A 13,333-nucleotide genomic window follows, 5' to 3' on the forward strand; every position below is an offset into this window, starting at 1 on the left:
AGGACATGGACCCCACGCGATCACCAGTAAATCTGTCCTGGCAACTTGTACGTTAGAAGGAAAAAATCATTCCCATCCTTATCAGAGCGATACATCTGCATCTAAGCCAGGGAAACGTGGGGAAGTTTCCTAATACCTGTTCACAGTTACCTCCGAATGAGGAGACTTAGGGAACCAGCAATGCTAACCACATTGGGAGACACTCTGTTTCATTATTGTAGGTCCCTCGGTGATAGTGACTTCACTTTCTGTCCCACTCCATCAAGTCCACGGCTTCCATATATTCATTCCATCAGTCACCCAATCCCCCTGAGTGCACACCATGGGCCAGGCACTATCCCAGCAGCCAGAGGAACAAAGCAACAGAACCTATAAAGCCCCTGAACTCATGGAGCTCATGTTCAGGAGACATCAATAAACAAACAGAAAATGAGTGCCATGAAGGAAAAAATAAGGGACAGAACATGACAGAGCTGCTATATTAGACAGGGTGCTTAGCAGGAAGGCCTCAAAGAGAGGCAAAGACCTAATGATGGGAGGGTGCCTGTCACTGGACTACGAGGGCAAAAGCAGTGCAGAAAGTGGGAACAGCAAGTTTCAAAGCCAGGTGGTGTTTATAAGGCGCTCGAAGCATTCAAGGAATGGCCAGAAGGTCAGCGTGGCTCAATTCAAGGGAGTGTGGTCAGTGACAGGGTCAGAGAAGCAATCAAAGGCCACAACACAGGAGACCTTGAAGGTCAGGGGTTGTACTCCAAGCGAGACAAGAAGCCATTAGAGGCTTCTGAGCAGAGGACTGACTTCCTGATGCTTTAGATGAAAGAATCCCTCTGGCTGCTGTGGGTGGGCGGTGGGGGTAGAGGCAGAGGAAAGGCCAGGAAAAGGGAAAAATTATAAGCAAGGCCCTAATGGCTGACTCTTAGGTGGCCCTAGGACAGGGTACCATCAGAACCACCAAGTCTGAGTGCTGTCAACATGGGGCAGGGGAGGGGAGTATCAGGGATACATCAGAGGAACTGATTTGAGCACTGAGGAGAGTGTTGCTCTTGATAAACACCCCGGGGACACATCATTTCCCCCCAGAATCTTTTCCTTAATGAAAACACAACTTTTCCACCCCAGGATTTCACAGACCTGGTATGTCTGAGTCAGTCTTTCTGTGCAGCACAGAGAGAACAGGATTTAGAGTCATATCCACAACTGTGCCCCTTACCATAAGGTAAGCCAGGGGACCCTCAGAGGCTCAGTTTTCTTATTTGTAAAATGGGACTTTTAATAGTAACACCTTGCAGTGTTACTGGGAAGATGAAATGAGTAAAGTGCTTTTTACTTCTCCTTACCGATATCGCCTCTAAGTAGCCTTTTTACTGAGATTCTTACCAAGGACCCCAAGAAGTCTGAGAGGGACTTTCAAAAAAGTGATACAGAGAGGACAATCCCCGGAAGAAATCCAAGTTCACCTTGGGGACCAAAGCTTCTCTGCTGAACTCTGCTAAAAGTCATTTCATTTCATCTCACATGTCCACCAACTCTGAACGATGCTGAAATAGAGGTTATTGTGTTTGTTTAACGTGGCTTCTAAGAAAGCTAATCTAACATTATCGGGCCCGCACCACAGAGTACCCAGATCCTTCTAATGATGCCAAAGTGTCCTAACACTGAAGGGACAAGCTAACAACTGCACCTCAGCATCTCCTGCCTGAGCTCCAGGCCCACCCAGCCCGTCTTTCTGGACACACACTCCTGATCTTCTCTCAAGCTTCAAATTCATCACATTCCCCAACTAAATTAATCATCTCCCCTGTAATTCTCAGGCAAACATGGCCTTCCTTCTACCAAGCCCTCTCTCGATGATGGGCGCCATGTCCACTCAAGCCAGAAACCTGGGCAACACCTCTGACTCCTTCCTCCCTTGTTCTCCAATATCGGTCATTCACGACCAAGTTCTCTGCAGCCCACCTCCTTGACGTGGCTCTGAAATATACTTTTTCCTTCAGTTCCACAGTACTGCCTTAGTCCACAGGTCCTACTGTTCACCTGGAATTTTGCAACTCACCTAGGGTCTCTCTGCTTCCTACCTCACCTACTGCCAAGCCACTCTCTATATTGCTAGCAAAGTAGTATTTTTGAAAACACAAACTACATCCTAGTATTTCCTTCTAAAAACCATTCAAAGGTTTCCTACTGCCCTCAGACCAAGTCCAAATTCCTCAGCATGGAGTATCTATGTTTCTGCTTTCATCCCTCTCCAGGAGCCTGACCTACAGAGCCCTTCAGAACCAGGTGCATACATCTGCCTGCCTTTGCAACTGCTGTGACACCTCCGGCATCCTTGAAGACTTGATTCTGAGAAGCGTTCCCTGCCCACCCTGCCCCCAAGTCTGAGTTGCTGAATGCCCCTGGGTTCACCTTTACCATAACACGTTACCTCACACTATGATTTTTATATTTGTTTTTATTTTTTTGGAATTTAATTTTATTTTTTTATACAGCAGGTTCTTATTAGTTATCTATTTTATACATATTACTGTATATATGTCAATCCCAATCTCCCAATTCATCCCACCACCACACCCCTCCCCTTTCCCACGCTGGTGTCCATACATGTGTTCTCTACATCTGTGTCTCTATTTCTGCCTTGCAAACCGGTTCATCTGTACCATTTTTCTAGATTCCACATATATGTGTTAATATACGATATTTGTTTTCCTCTTTCTGACTTACTTCACTCTGTATGGTAGTCTCTAGGTCCATCCACGTCTCTACAGATGACCCAATTTCATTCCTTTTTATGGCTGAGTAATATTCCATTCTATATATGTACCAAATCTTCTTTATCCATTCATCTGTCTAGAGGCATTTAGGTTGCTTCCATGACCTGGCTATTGTAAATAGTGCTGCAATGAACACTGGGGTGTGTGTGTCTTTTTGAATTATGGTTTTCTCTGGGTATATGCCCAGTAGTGGGATTGCTGGGTCATATGGTAATTCTATTTTTAGTTTTTTAAGAAACCTCCATACTGTCCTCCATAGTGGCTGGATCAATTTACATTCCCACCAACAGTGCAAGAGGGTTCCCTTTTCTCCACACCCTCTCCAGCATTTGTTGTTTATAGATTTTCTAATGATGCCCATTCTAACTGGTGTGAGGTGATTCCTCACTGTAGTTTTGATTTGCATTTCTCTAATAATTAGTGATGCTAAGCAGGTTTTCATGTGCCTCTCGGCCATCTGTATGTCTTCTTTGGAGAGATGTCTATCTAGGTTTTCTGCCCATTTTTGGACAGGGTTCTTTGTTTTTTTAATATTGAGCTACATGAGCTGTTTATATATTTTGGAGATTAATCCTTTGTCCTTTGATTCATTTGCAAATATTTTCTCCCATTCTGAGGGTTGCCTTTTTGTCTTGTTTATAGTTTCCTTTGCTGTGCAAAAGCTTTAAGTTTCATTAGGTCCCATTTGTTTATTTTTGTTTTTATTTCCATTACTCTAAGAGATGGGTCAAAAAAGATCTTGCTGTGATTTATGTCACAGAGTGTTCTTCCTGTTTTCCTCTAAGAGTTTTATAGTGTCCAGTCTTACATTTAGGTCTTCAATCCATTTGAGTTTATTTTTGTGTATGGTGTTAGGGAATATTCTAATTTCATTCTTTTAAATTTAGCTGTCCAGAGTTCCCAGCACCACTTATTGAAGAGACTGTCTTTTCTCCATTGTATATATCCTTGCCTCCTTTGTCATACATTAGTTGACCATAGTTGCATGGGTTTATCTCTGGGCTTTCTATCCTGTTCCATTGATGTATATATTTCTGTTTTTGAGCCAGCAACATACTGTCTTGATTACTGTAGCTTTGTATTATAGTCTGAAGTCCGGGAGCCTGATTCCTCCAGCTCCATTTTTCTTTCTCAAGATTGCTTTGACTATTCGGGGTCTTTTGTGTTTCCATACAAATTGTGAAATTTTTTGTTCTAGTTCTGTGAAAAATGCCATTGGTAGTTTGATAGGAATTGCATTGAATCTGTAGACTGCTTTGGGTAGTACAGTCATTTTCACAATATTAATTCTTCCAATCCAAGAACATGGTATATCTCTCCATCTCTTTGTATCATCTTTGATTTCTTTCATCAGTGTCTTATAGATTTCTAAGTACAGGTCTTTTACCTCCTTAGGTAGATTTATTCCTAGGTATTTTATTCTTTTTGTTGCAATGGTGAATGGGATTATTTCCTTAATTTCTCTTTCTGATCTTTTGTTGTCAGTGTATAGGAATGCAAGAGATTTCTGTGCATTAATCTTGTATCCTGCAACTTTACCAAATTCATTGATTAGCTCTAGTAGTTTTCTGGTGGCATCTTTAGGATTATCTATGTATAGTATCATGTCATTTGCAAACAGTGACCGTTTTAATTCTTCTTTTCCAATTTGTATTCCTTTTATTTCTTTTTCTTCTCTGACTGCCGTGGCTAGGACTTCCAAAACTATGTTAAATAATAGTGGCAAGAGTGGACACCCTTCTCTTGTTCCTGATCTTAGAGGAAATGCTTTCAGTTTTTCACCATGCAGAATGATGTTTGCTGTGGGTTTGTCATATATAGCCTTTATGATGTTGAGGCAGCTTCCCTCTATGCTCACTTTCTAGAGATTTTTTTTTTTATCATAAATGGGTGGAGAATTTTGTCAAAAGCTTTTTCTGTATCTATTGGGATGATCATATGGTTTTTATTTTTCAATTTGTTAATATGGGGTATCACATTGATTGATTTGCATATAGTGAAGAATTCTTGCATCCCTGGGATAAATCCCACTTAATCATGGTGCATGACCCTTTTAATGTGTTGTTGGATTCTGTTTGCTAGTATTTTGTTGAGGATTTTTGCATGTATATTCATCAGTGATATTGGTCTGTAATTTTCTTTTTTGTAGTATCTTTGTCTGGTTTTGGTATCAGGGTAATGGTGGCATCGGAGAATGAGTTTGGGAGTGTCCCTTCCTCTGCAATTTTTTGGAAGAGTTTGAGAAGGATGGGTGTTAGCTCTTCTCTAAATGTTTGAAAGAATTCACCTGTGAAGCCATCTGGTCCTGGACTTTTGTTTGTTGGAAGATTTTTAATCATGCTTTCAACTTCATTACTTGTGATTGGTCTGTTCATGTTTTCTGTTTCTTCCTGGTTCAGTCTTGGAAGGTTATACCTTTTCAAGAATTTGTCCATTTCTTCCAGGTTGTCCATGTTAGTGGCACAGAGCTGCTTGTAGTAGTCTCTAATGATGCTTTCTATTTGTGCAGTGTCCATTGTAACTTCTCCTTTTTCATTTCTTATTTTATTGATTTGAGTCCTCTCCCTCTTTTCCTTGATGAGTCTGGCTAAAGGCTTATGAATTTTATATTCTCAAAGAACCAGCTTTTAGTTTTATTGATCTTTGCTACTGTTTTCTTTGTTTCTATTTCATTTATTTCTGCTCTGATCTTTATGAATTCTTTCCTTCTACTAACTTTGGGTTTTGTTTGTTCTTGTTTCTCTAGTTCCTTTAGGTGTAAGGTTAGATTGTTTACTTTAGATTTTTCTTGCTTTTTGAGGTAGGATTGTATTGCTATAAACTTCCCTCTTAGAACTGCTTTTACTGCATCCCATAGGTTTTGGATCATCATGTTTTCATTATCAATTGTGTCTAGGTATTTTTTGATTTCCTCTTTGATTTCTTCAGTGATCTCTTGGTTATTTAGTAACATATTGTTTAGCCTCCATGTGTTTGCGTTTTCTACATTTTTTTTCCTGTAATTGATTTCTAATCTCATAGTGTTGTGGTTGGAAAAGATGCTTGATGTGATTTCAATTTTCTTAAATTTACTGAGGCTTGATTTGTGACCCAAGAAGTGATCTATCCTGGATAATGTTCCATGTGCACTTGAGAAGAAAGTGTAATCTGCTGTTTTCGGATGGAATGTCCTATAAATATCAACTAAATCCATCTGGTCTATTGTGTCTTTTTTTTTTTTTTTTTTTTTTGGCGGTACGCAGGTCTCTCACTGTTGTGGCCTCTCCCATTGCGGAGCACAGGCTCTGGACATGCAGGCTCAGCGGCCATGGCTCACGGGCCCAGCCACTCCACGGCATGTGGGATCTTCCCAGACCGGGGCACGAACCCGTGTCCCCTGCATCGGCAGGCGGACTCTGAACCACTGCACCACCAGGGAAGCCCCTATTGTGTCATTTGAAGCTTGTGTTTCCTTATTAATTTTCTGTCTGGATGATCTGTCCATTGGTGTAAGTGAAGTGTTAAAGTCCCCCACTGTAGGAGGGCTTCCCTGGTGGCGCAGTGGTTGCGAGTCCGCCTGCCAATGCAGGGCACACAGGTTCGTGCCCCGGTCCGGGAAGATCCCCCATGCTGCGGATTGGCTAGGCCCGTGAGCCATGGCCGCTAAGCCTGCGTGTCTGGAGCCTGTGCTCTGCAACGGGGGAGGCCACAACAGTGAGAGGCCCACGTACCGCAAAAAAAAAAAAGTCCCCCACTGTTATTGTGTTACTGCCAATTTCCTCTTTTATAGCTGTTAGCATTTGCCTTATGTATTGAGGTGCTCCTATGTTGGGTGCATATATATTTATAATTGTTATATCTTCTTCTTGGATTGATCCCTTGATCATTATGTAGTGTCCTTCCTTGTCTCTTATAACATTCTTTATTTTAAAGTCTATTTTATCTGATATGAGTATCGCTACTCCAGCTTTTTTTGATTTCCATTTGCATGGAATATCTTTTTCCATCCCCTCACTTTCAGTCTGTATGTTTCCCTAGGTCTGAAGTGGGTCTCTTGTAGACAGCATACAGATGGATCTTGTTTTTGTATCTAGTCAGCGAGCTTCTGCCTTTTGGTTGGAGCATTTAATCCATTCACATTTAAGGTAGTTATCGATATGTATGTTCCTATGACCATTTTCTTCATTGTTTTGGGTTTGTTTTTGTAGGTCCTTTTCTTGTCTTGTGTTTCCCACTTAGAGAAGTTCCTTTAGCATTTGTTGTAGAGCTGGTTTGGTGGTGCTGAATTCTCTTAGCTTTTGCTTATCTGTAAAGCTTTTGATTTCTCTGTCAAATCTGAATGAGATCCTTGCTGGGTAGAGTAATCTTGGTTGTAGGTAGTAATCGTGGTTGTAGAGTAATCTTGGTTGTAGGTTCTTCCCTCTCATCACTTTAAATATATTGTGTCACTCCTTTCTGGCTTGTAGAGTTTCTGATGAGAAATCAGCTGTTACCCTTATGGGAGTTCCCTTAAGGGAACTTTTAATAATTGCTTTTAATAATTTTTCTTTGTCCTTAATTTTTGTCAGTTTGATTACTATATGTCTTGGCATGTTTCTCCTTGTGTTTTTCCTTGTGTTTATTCTGTCTGGGACTCTCTGCGCTTCCTGGACTTGGGTGGCTACTTCCTTTCCCGTGTTAGGGAAGTTTTCGACTATAATCTCTTCAAATATTTTCTCGGGCCCTTTCTCTCTCTCTTTTCCTTCTGGGACCCCTAAAATGCAAAAGTTGGTGTGTTTTATTTTGTCCCAGAGGTCTCTTAGGCTGTCTTCATTTCTTTTCATTCTTTTTCCTTTATTCTGTTCTGTGGCAGTGAATTCCACCATTCTGTCTTCCAGGTCACTTCTCTGTTCTTCTGCCTCAGTTATGCTGTTATTGATTCCTTCTAGTGTATTTTTCATTTCAGTTATTGTACTGTTCATCTCTGTTTGTTTGTTCTTTAATTCTTCTAGGTGTTTGTCCTTTAGTTCTTCTAGGTCTTTGTTAAACATTTCTTGCATCTTCTCGATCCTTGCCTCCATTCTTTTTCCGAGGTCCTAGATCATCTTCACTATCATTATTCTGATTTTTTTTTTCTGGAAGGTTGCCTATCTCCACTTCATATAATTGTTTTTCTGGGGTTTTATCTTGTTCCTTCATGTGGTACATAGCCCTCTGCTTTTTAATTTTGTCTTTCTTTCTGTGAATGTGGTTTTCATTCCACAGGCTGCAGGACTGTAGTTCTTCTTGCTTCTGCTGTCTGCCTTCTGGTGTATGAGGCTATCTAAGAGGCTTGTGCAAGCTTCCTGATGGGAGGGACTGGTGGTTGGCAGAACAGGGTGTTGCTCTGGTGGGCAGAGCTCAGTAAAACTTTAATCCAGTTGTCAGCTGATGTGTGGGACTGAGTTCCCTCCCTGTTGATTTTTTGGCCTGAGGTGACCCAGCACTGGAGGCTACAGGCTCTTTGGTGGGGTTAATGATGGACTCTGGGAGGGCTCACACTAAGGAGTGCTTCCCAGAACTTCTGCTGTCAGTGTCCTTGTCCCCACGGTGAGCCACAGCCACCTCCTGCCTCTGCAGGAGACCCTCCACCACTAGCAGGTATGTCTGGTTCAGTCTCCTATGGGGTCACGGCTCCTTCCCCCGGGTCCTGATGCGCACACTACTTTGTGTGTGCCCTCCAAGAGTAGAGTCTGTTTCCCCCAGTCCTGTCGAAGTCCTGCAATCAAATCCTGCTAGCCTTCAAAGTATGATTCTCTGCGAATTCCTCCTCCCGTTGCCAGAACCCCAGGTTGGGAAGCCTGATGTGGGTCTCAGAACCTTCACTCCAGCGGGTGGACTTCTGTGGTATAAGTGTTCTCCAGCTTGTGAGTCACCCACCCAGCGGTTATGGGATTTGATTTTATTGTGGTTGCGCCCCTCCTACCGTCTCATTGCAGCTTCTCCTTTGTCTTTGGATGTGGGGTAACTTTTTTAGTGACTTCCAGTGTCTGTCTGTTGATGACCGTTCAGCAGTTAGTTGTGATTCTGGTGCTCTCACAAGAGGGAGTGAGCGCACGCCCTTCTACTCCGCCATCTTGAACCAATACTCACTATGATGTTTATACTGAAGTTTCTTGAAGCAACAGGGCCACATCTTGGTATTCCAGTGCCGGCACTGCAATCGGCACATAGGAGGTTCCGAATGCATGCTTAGGAGGGAGGGAGGAGTCCTTGCTGTCCTTAATAAGCACCCATAATGTGCTCTGCCTGGCTATTCATTTCCCCCACCGCCAGACAGAAGTGAGGTCCTATTAGTTCAGATGCATCACACATAAAACTCCTTTGATTTTTGAGTTTTTCATTTATTATTAGGTAATACCCTAAGGACTGAGAACTAGATTTAAAACCGATGGAGCAGATATGAAGGCAGACTGGCATGCCAACAAGACACAGAGACATGGAAGGCACTCAGGGATGGCAGCAAGCTAGGGTTAACTTTACCTTGGTAGACAAAGCACCTTTTCGGCAAATGATGATAACCTGGGCATGGATGCAGCCACTCTCTTTGGACTGGAGCTCTTTGGAGACTGCTCTGTTATGTCTGAGTTCAGAAACTTAATGTGTAAGTTATTAAAAGTCAATAATCTCTAGCTAACTATAAAGTCAACAAGTTAGAGCTCAGAAAAGTATCCGCCAACACAATCAAGAAGCAGGAAGTTTTTCCATGTGACCTCATTCACCCACAAATTAATAAATCAACAAATTAAGGCCTCACGTCCAAACTTCCAGATCTAGAACTATATTCCAAGAACCCTTACTTCTTCATACCTTGGTTTTAAGAACTGTGATTGTGTGTGTGTTGGGGGTGGGGGAGGGGAGAAAGAATAATATGAGGACTCAAGAGAATAAGAAAAGATTTCCCTTTTCCCCTCCTTAATCTTTATCCTTAAGTCTAGTGCAGTTCTGATCCCACTTCCAAAAAGTATCTCCATTTTCATAACTTTCAGTATAATTATAGGGTAGGATACCAAAGCAGTTCATATAGTGTTAATAATGATTACTAAGATCTTATTAGATTTATTCCCACTTCAAATTTCTTCAAATTTCTTGGTTTTATCTCAAAATATGCATAGAATTATAATTTTTACTCACTGATGGAACTGTTATGCATTCAAGCCACAGCAATAAACTTTTCTATACACTGTTATGTCCATAAACGTAACATAAATTACAGAAATATAAACAATATCTTGGAGAAACTGGATTTGGGTTTTATAGTTATGCTGGAATTCAAGTTGACAGATTGATAAAGAACCACTAGACCCACCACCAGCACCCCGCTTCTCACTTCCTTGACTATTAATCTATAGGTCAATGTGTTTCTTTTAGGAGCACAGAAAAAAAGAAACGGAATGTAGAGTAGAAAGAGACCTGTGTAGTCCTCAGATCTGTCCAACCCAGCATCCCTGTCATTCAGCATTTGTCAGTGATGAGCAGTTCACACCAGTTAGAGTAGCCATTCCTCCTTTCGGAGAGCTTCTCATTACTTGGAAATTTCCCCTTACGTTGATCAGAAATCTACCAACAGCAATGCAGTGGAAGGAAATGGTTGAAAACGCTGGCCCTGGTGTGGGACAGATCTGGATCATAGGCCCGGGCTCTGCTAATTACTAGCTGTTAGATCCTGGGCATTATTTTGATTTACTCATGGCTCTTCACCTGTGAAATGGGGATAACCATAGTACTGCACCTCACTCATGAGGTTTAAAGAATGAATGTATGCAGAAGGATCAGCTTATAACAAATGGTTAATAAATGGTAACTGCTATTAGTACTGCCACACTACTGCCCTAGTTCTATCCTTTGGGGCCTCAGAGAACAAGGCTAACCCTTCTACATGGCAACCCTTTGAAAACCACATTTATATTTGCTCCTCTCATTCTTTAAAGTGACACACTTCCTCTTCCTTCCAGAGTTCCTCAACCAGCCCATTTTCTAGATCTTTTATTACTCTGGCAGGTTTGTACTGTGGAAAGGGTATGGGCTTTGGGTTGAGAGAGATCTAGGTTCAAGTCTTAGCTTTGCCACTTCCTAGCTGTTAGCCTTATGCAAACTACTCAGTTGACATGACCCTTTCTTTCCTGATCTGAAAACAGGTAGATTAATGATCTCTTCATAGTATGTAAGTATTAAAACACTCCCCTCCAGTATTTAACACAACGCCCAACATATGGTGAGTTGCTTGCTCAGTAAATACGATCTCCATCTTCCTTGTTAACCTTTTCTGTACATACCCCAATTTACCAATGACTCTTAAAACACAGAACTGAATGCATATTCCTAAAGGGATGAGAACATGACAGAGTGAATTTGGATATTTTCTATGCCCTAGAACTGAATTTTTAGCAAAGCATCTCTGATCATATTTTTTTCTTCAGTTACAGCATCTCACTGCTCATTCACACTGTGGTCAACTCAAACAGTCAAATCTAATTTGCACAACTGGTCTTAAGGCAGATTTCCTAAGCATACTTGGTAATTGGTTTTTAGGACTGTCTCCTAGGGATCACTATTTCCGTTTCCAAGCTCTCACAGATCATCTGCTTAATGATCTCTTCTAGAATTTTGCCCAGGGGCAATGACAAGTTCACTAGTCTGTAATTCCTAGACCCAGAGTTTTCACCTTTCTAAAAAGTGAAATGTCTTTTTCTTGTAATCTTCTCATATCTCATCCATTCCCCATGATTTTGCAAAGATGATCAAATATCATATTGCAATCACATTCTTTAGGACTCCAGGTCCTAAGTGACCAAGGCCTGGACACATTTAAAGGAGTGAAGGACGCCTGCCTTTTTCCTCGTGGTTTTCAAACTTCTATTTTTCAAATCACCTATGTTCTAGTGTTTCTAGTTTGAAGATCCGACAGTTCTCTACTTGAGGTTAAAAAAAAAAAAAAGGAGACACATGGTTAGAACAATGGGACTTCACAATATCTCTTTGTCATGTGCTACTCTCTTTTCTTTTATACTTTTCTTCTCTCATCGTCAGTCTTTTCCATGAACCCAATGCATTCAGGGTTTCAGTTCCTCTGCACTTATACTTGATTTTAAGCTCTGCTTTCCAAACTGTGTACTTCTCAAAAGACATTTTATGAAAATGTAGGCAGCCACGTGATTTTTCTTCATGGTCTCACCTTTTTGGACCCAATTAGAATAAACTATGTTGTACTTCTGTCTTCAAGTTCTCATCTCTTATTTCCTGAGACAACAACCTTACTCTGTCACCATCCCTCTCTCTGGATGTTACACACTCGAAAATGCCATGGCCATGTCCCCCCAGCAACTAGTATCCTGCCCCTACTGCCCCTTATCTCCATGGGGACTGCTGGCTGACCTTGGAACCCACTGGCTACAGAGAATGTGAAAGGTCTTGAGTCTCCTGCAAGGTTTCCTGAGTCTACATCCATGCTCCCCTATCCAAGACCCACAGACACAGAGCTCCACAGAAAAGTCTCCATGCTGTCTTCTGCTCAAAACCTGCTGGGTCTCACCTAGCCAGTTAGGTGAGCTGGGTCTCACCAACTCACCTAACCTGCTGGGTCTCACCAAGATGCACAGACACAGAGTTCCACAGAAAAGTCTCCATGCTGTCTTCTGCTCGAAACCTGCTGGGTCTCACCTAGCCAGCTGGGACCCGCCACGGCAGAAAGCACAGAACCTCAGGACAGAGGATCTAGACCTGCCATGGGGCCCCAGGCAAACTCTTTTCCTTCTCTCAGCCTTCTTTCCTAATCCTTCAAGTAAGGGCAATAAAAACATCTTTCAGAGCAGTTGTAAAGTTCTGGGATGGGCAAATATTGAAAGTGGATGAGATGGACAAATATTCTATAACCCATTGTACAAATACTTTAAAACTGTGGAAATAACTCTAGAAATGGCAAATGGAAGAACAAAGAGATATCATCCCTGTTCCCCCAACATCACCATCTCTCTGGGGGTTCTCCAGTTTGAATGTGAAGAAGAGATTTTTCTCTGAAGGCCCTGGAAGGCACGGGCATCCCTAACCCACAGGGACACATGGAAATGAACCAAGATTGAGAATATAAGCTACCAAGTAACTTGCAGATGGTAAAGACAAAACCCAGTGGGATCTTAAGGGAAAACCTCTGGGAGAAGAAGAAGCATGATGTGAAAACTGCAGAAGACAGAAAGCAGAACCAACCTGCTGCTCGAGACCAGCTGAGCGTGGCACAGCCATGAAGTCATGGTCCTGCGAAAACCCAGCATGACTTCTGCCCACGGCAGCAGTGATTCCCCAAGCAGCCCAGACTGTGTGATTTTTGTGGGTCCCCCCAAAAGAATGTGTTATCTTCAGAGGGCCTAGGGAAAATATTAGGAACGGTGGTGGGTGGAGGGAGGCCCCCAATGCTTTGCTAATAGAACCACACCAAAATCTACAGCAACGAGCACCCCCCCCGACCCTTACCCCCAGCCCCTGCATGCTCCCTGAACACTGGTGTGTCTTCTCTTCCCACCCAGTCCTGGAGCATTCACACAGTTCCACACTTCTGTCCCTGGTCATCA

The 13,333-nt window shown here is 42.2% G+C and overlaps 1 protein-coding gene across 5 annotated transcripts in view; it reads right to left on the reverse strand.

The window, feature by feature from the left end:
* The window catches only part of C1H1orf226 (chromosome 1 C1orf226 homolog), a 308,224-nt gene that overhangs the window by 53,559 nt on the left and 241,332 nt on the right, over nt 1-13,333 (reverse strand). The window lies entirely within an intron of this gene.

The sequence above is a fragment of the Tursiops truncatus genome, chromosome 1 (assembly GCF_011762595.2).
Source record: "Tursiops truncatus isolate mTurTru1 chromosome 1, mTurTru1.mat.Y, whole genome shotgun sequence".
In the NCBI taxonomy this organism is placed as follows: domain Eukaryota; kingdom Metazoa; phylum Chordata; class Mammalia; order Artiodactyla; family Delphinidae; genus Tursiops; species Tursiops truncatus.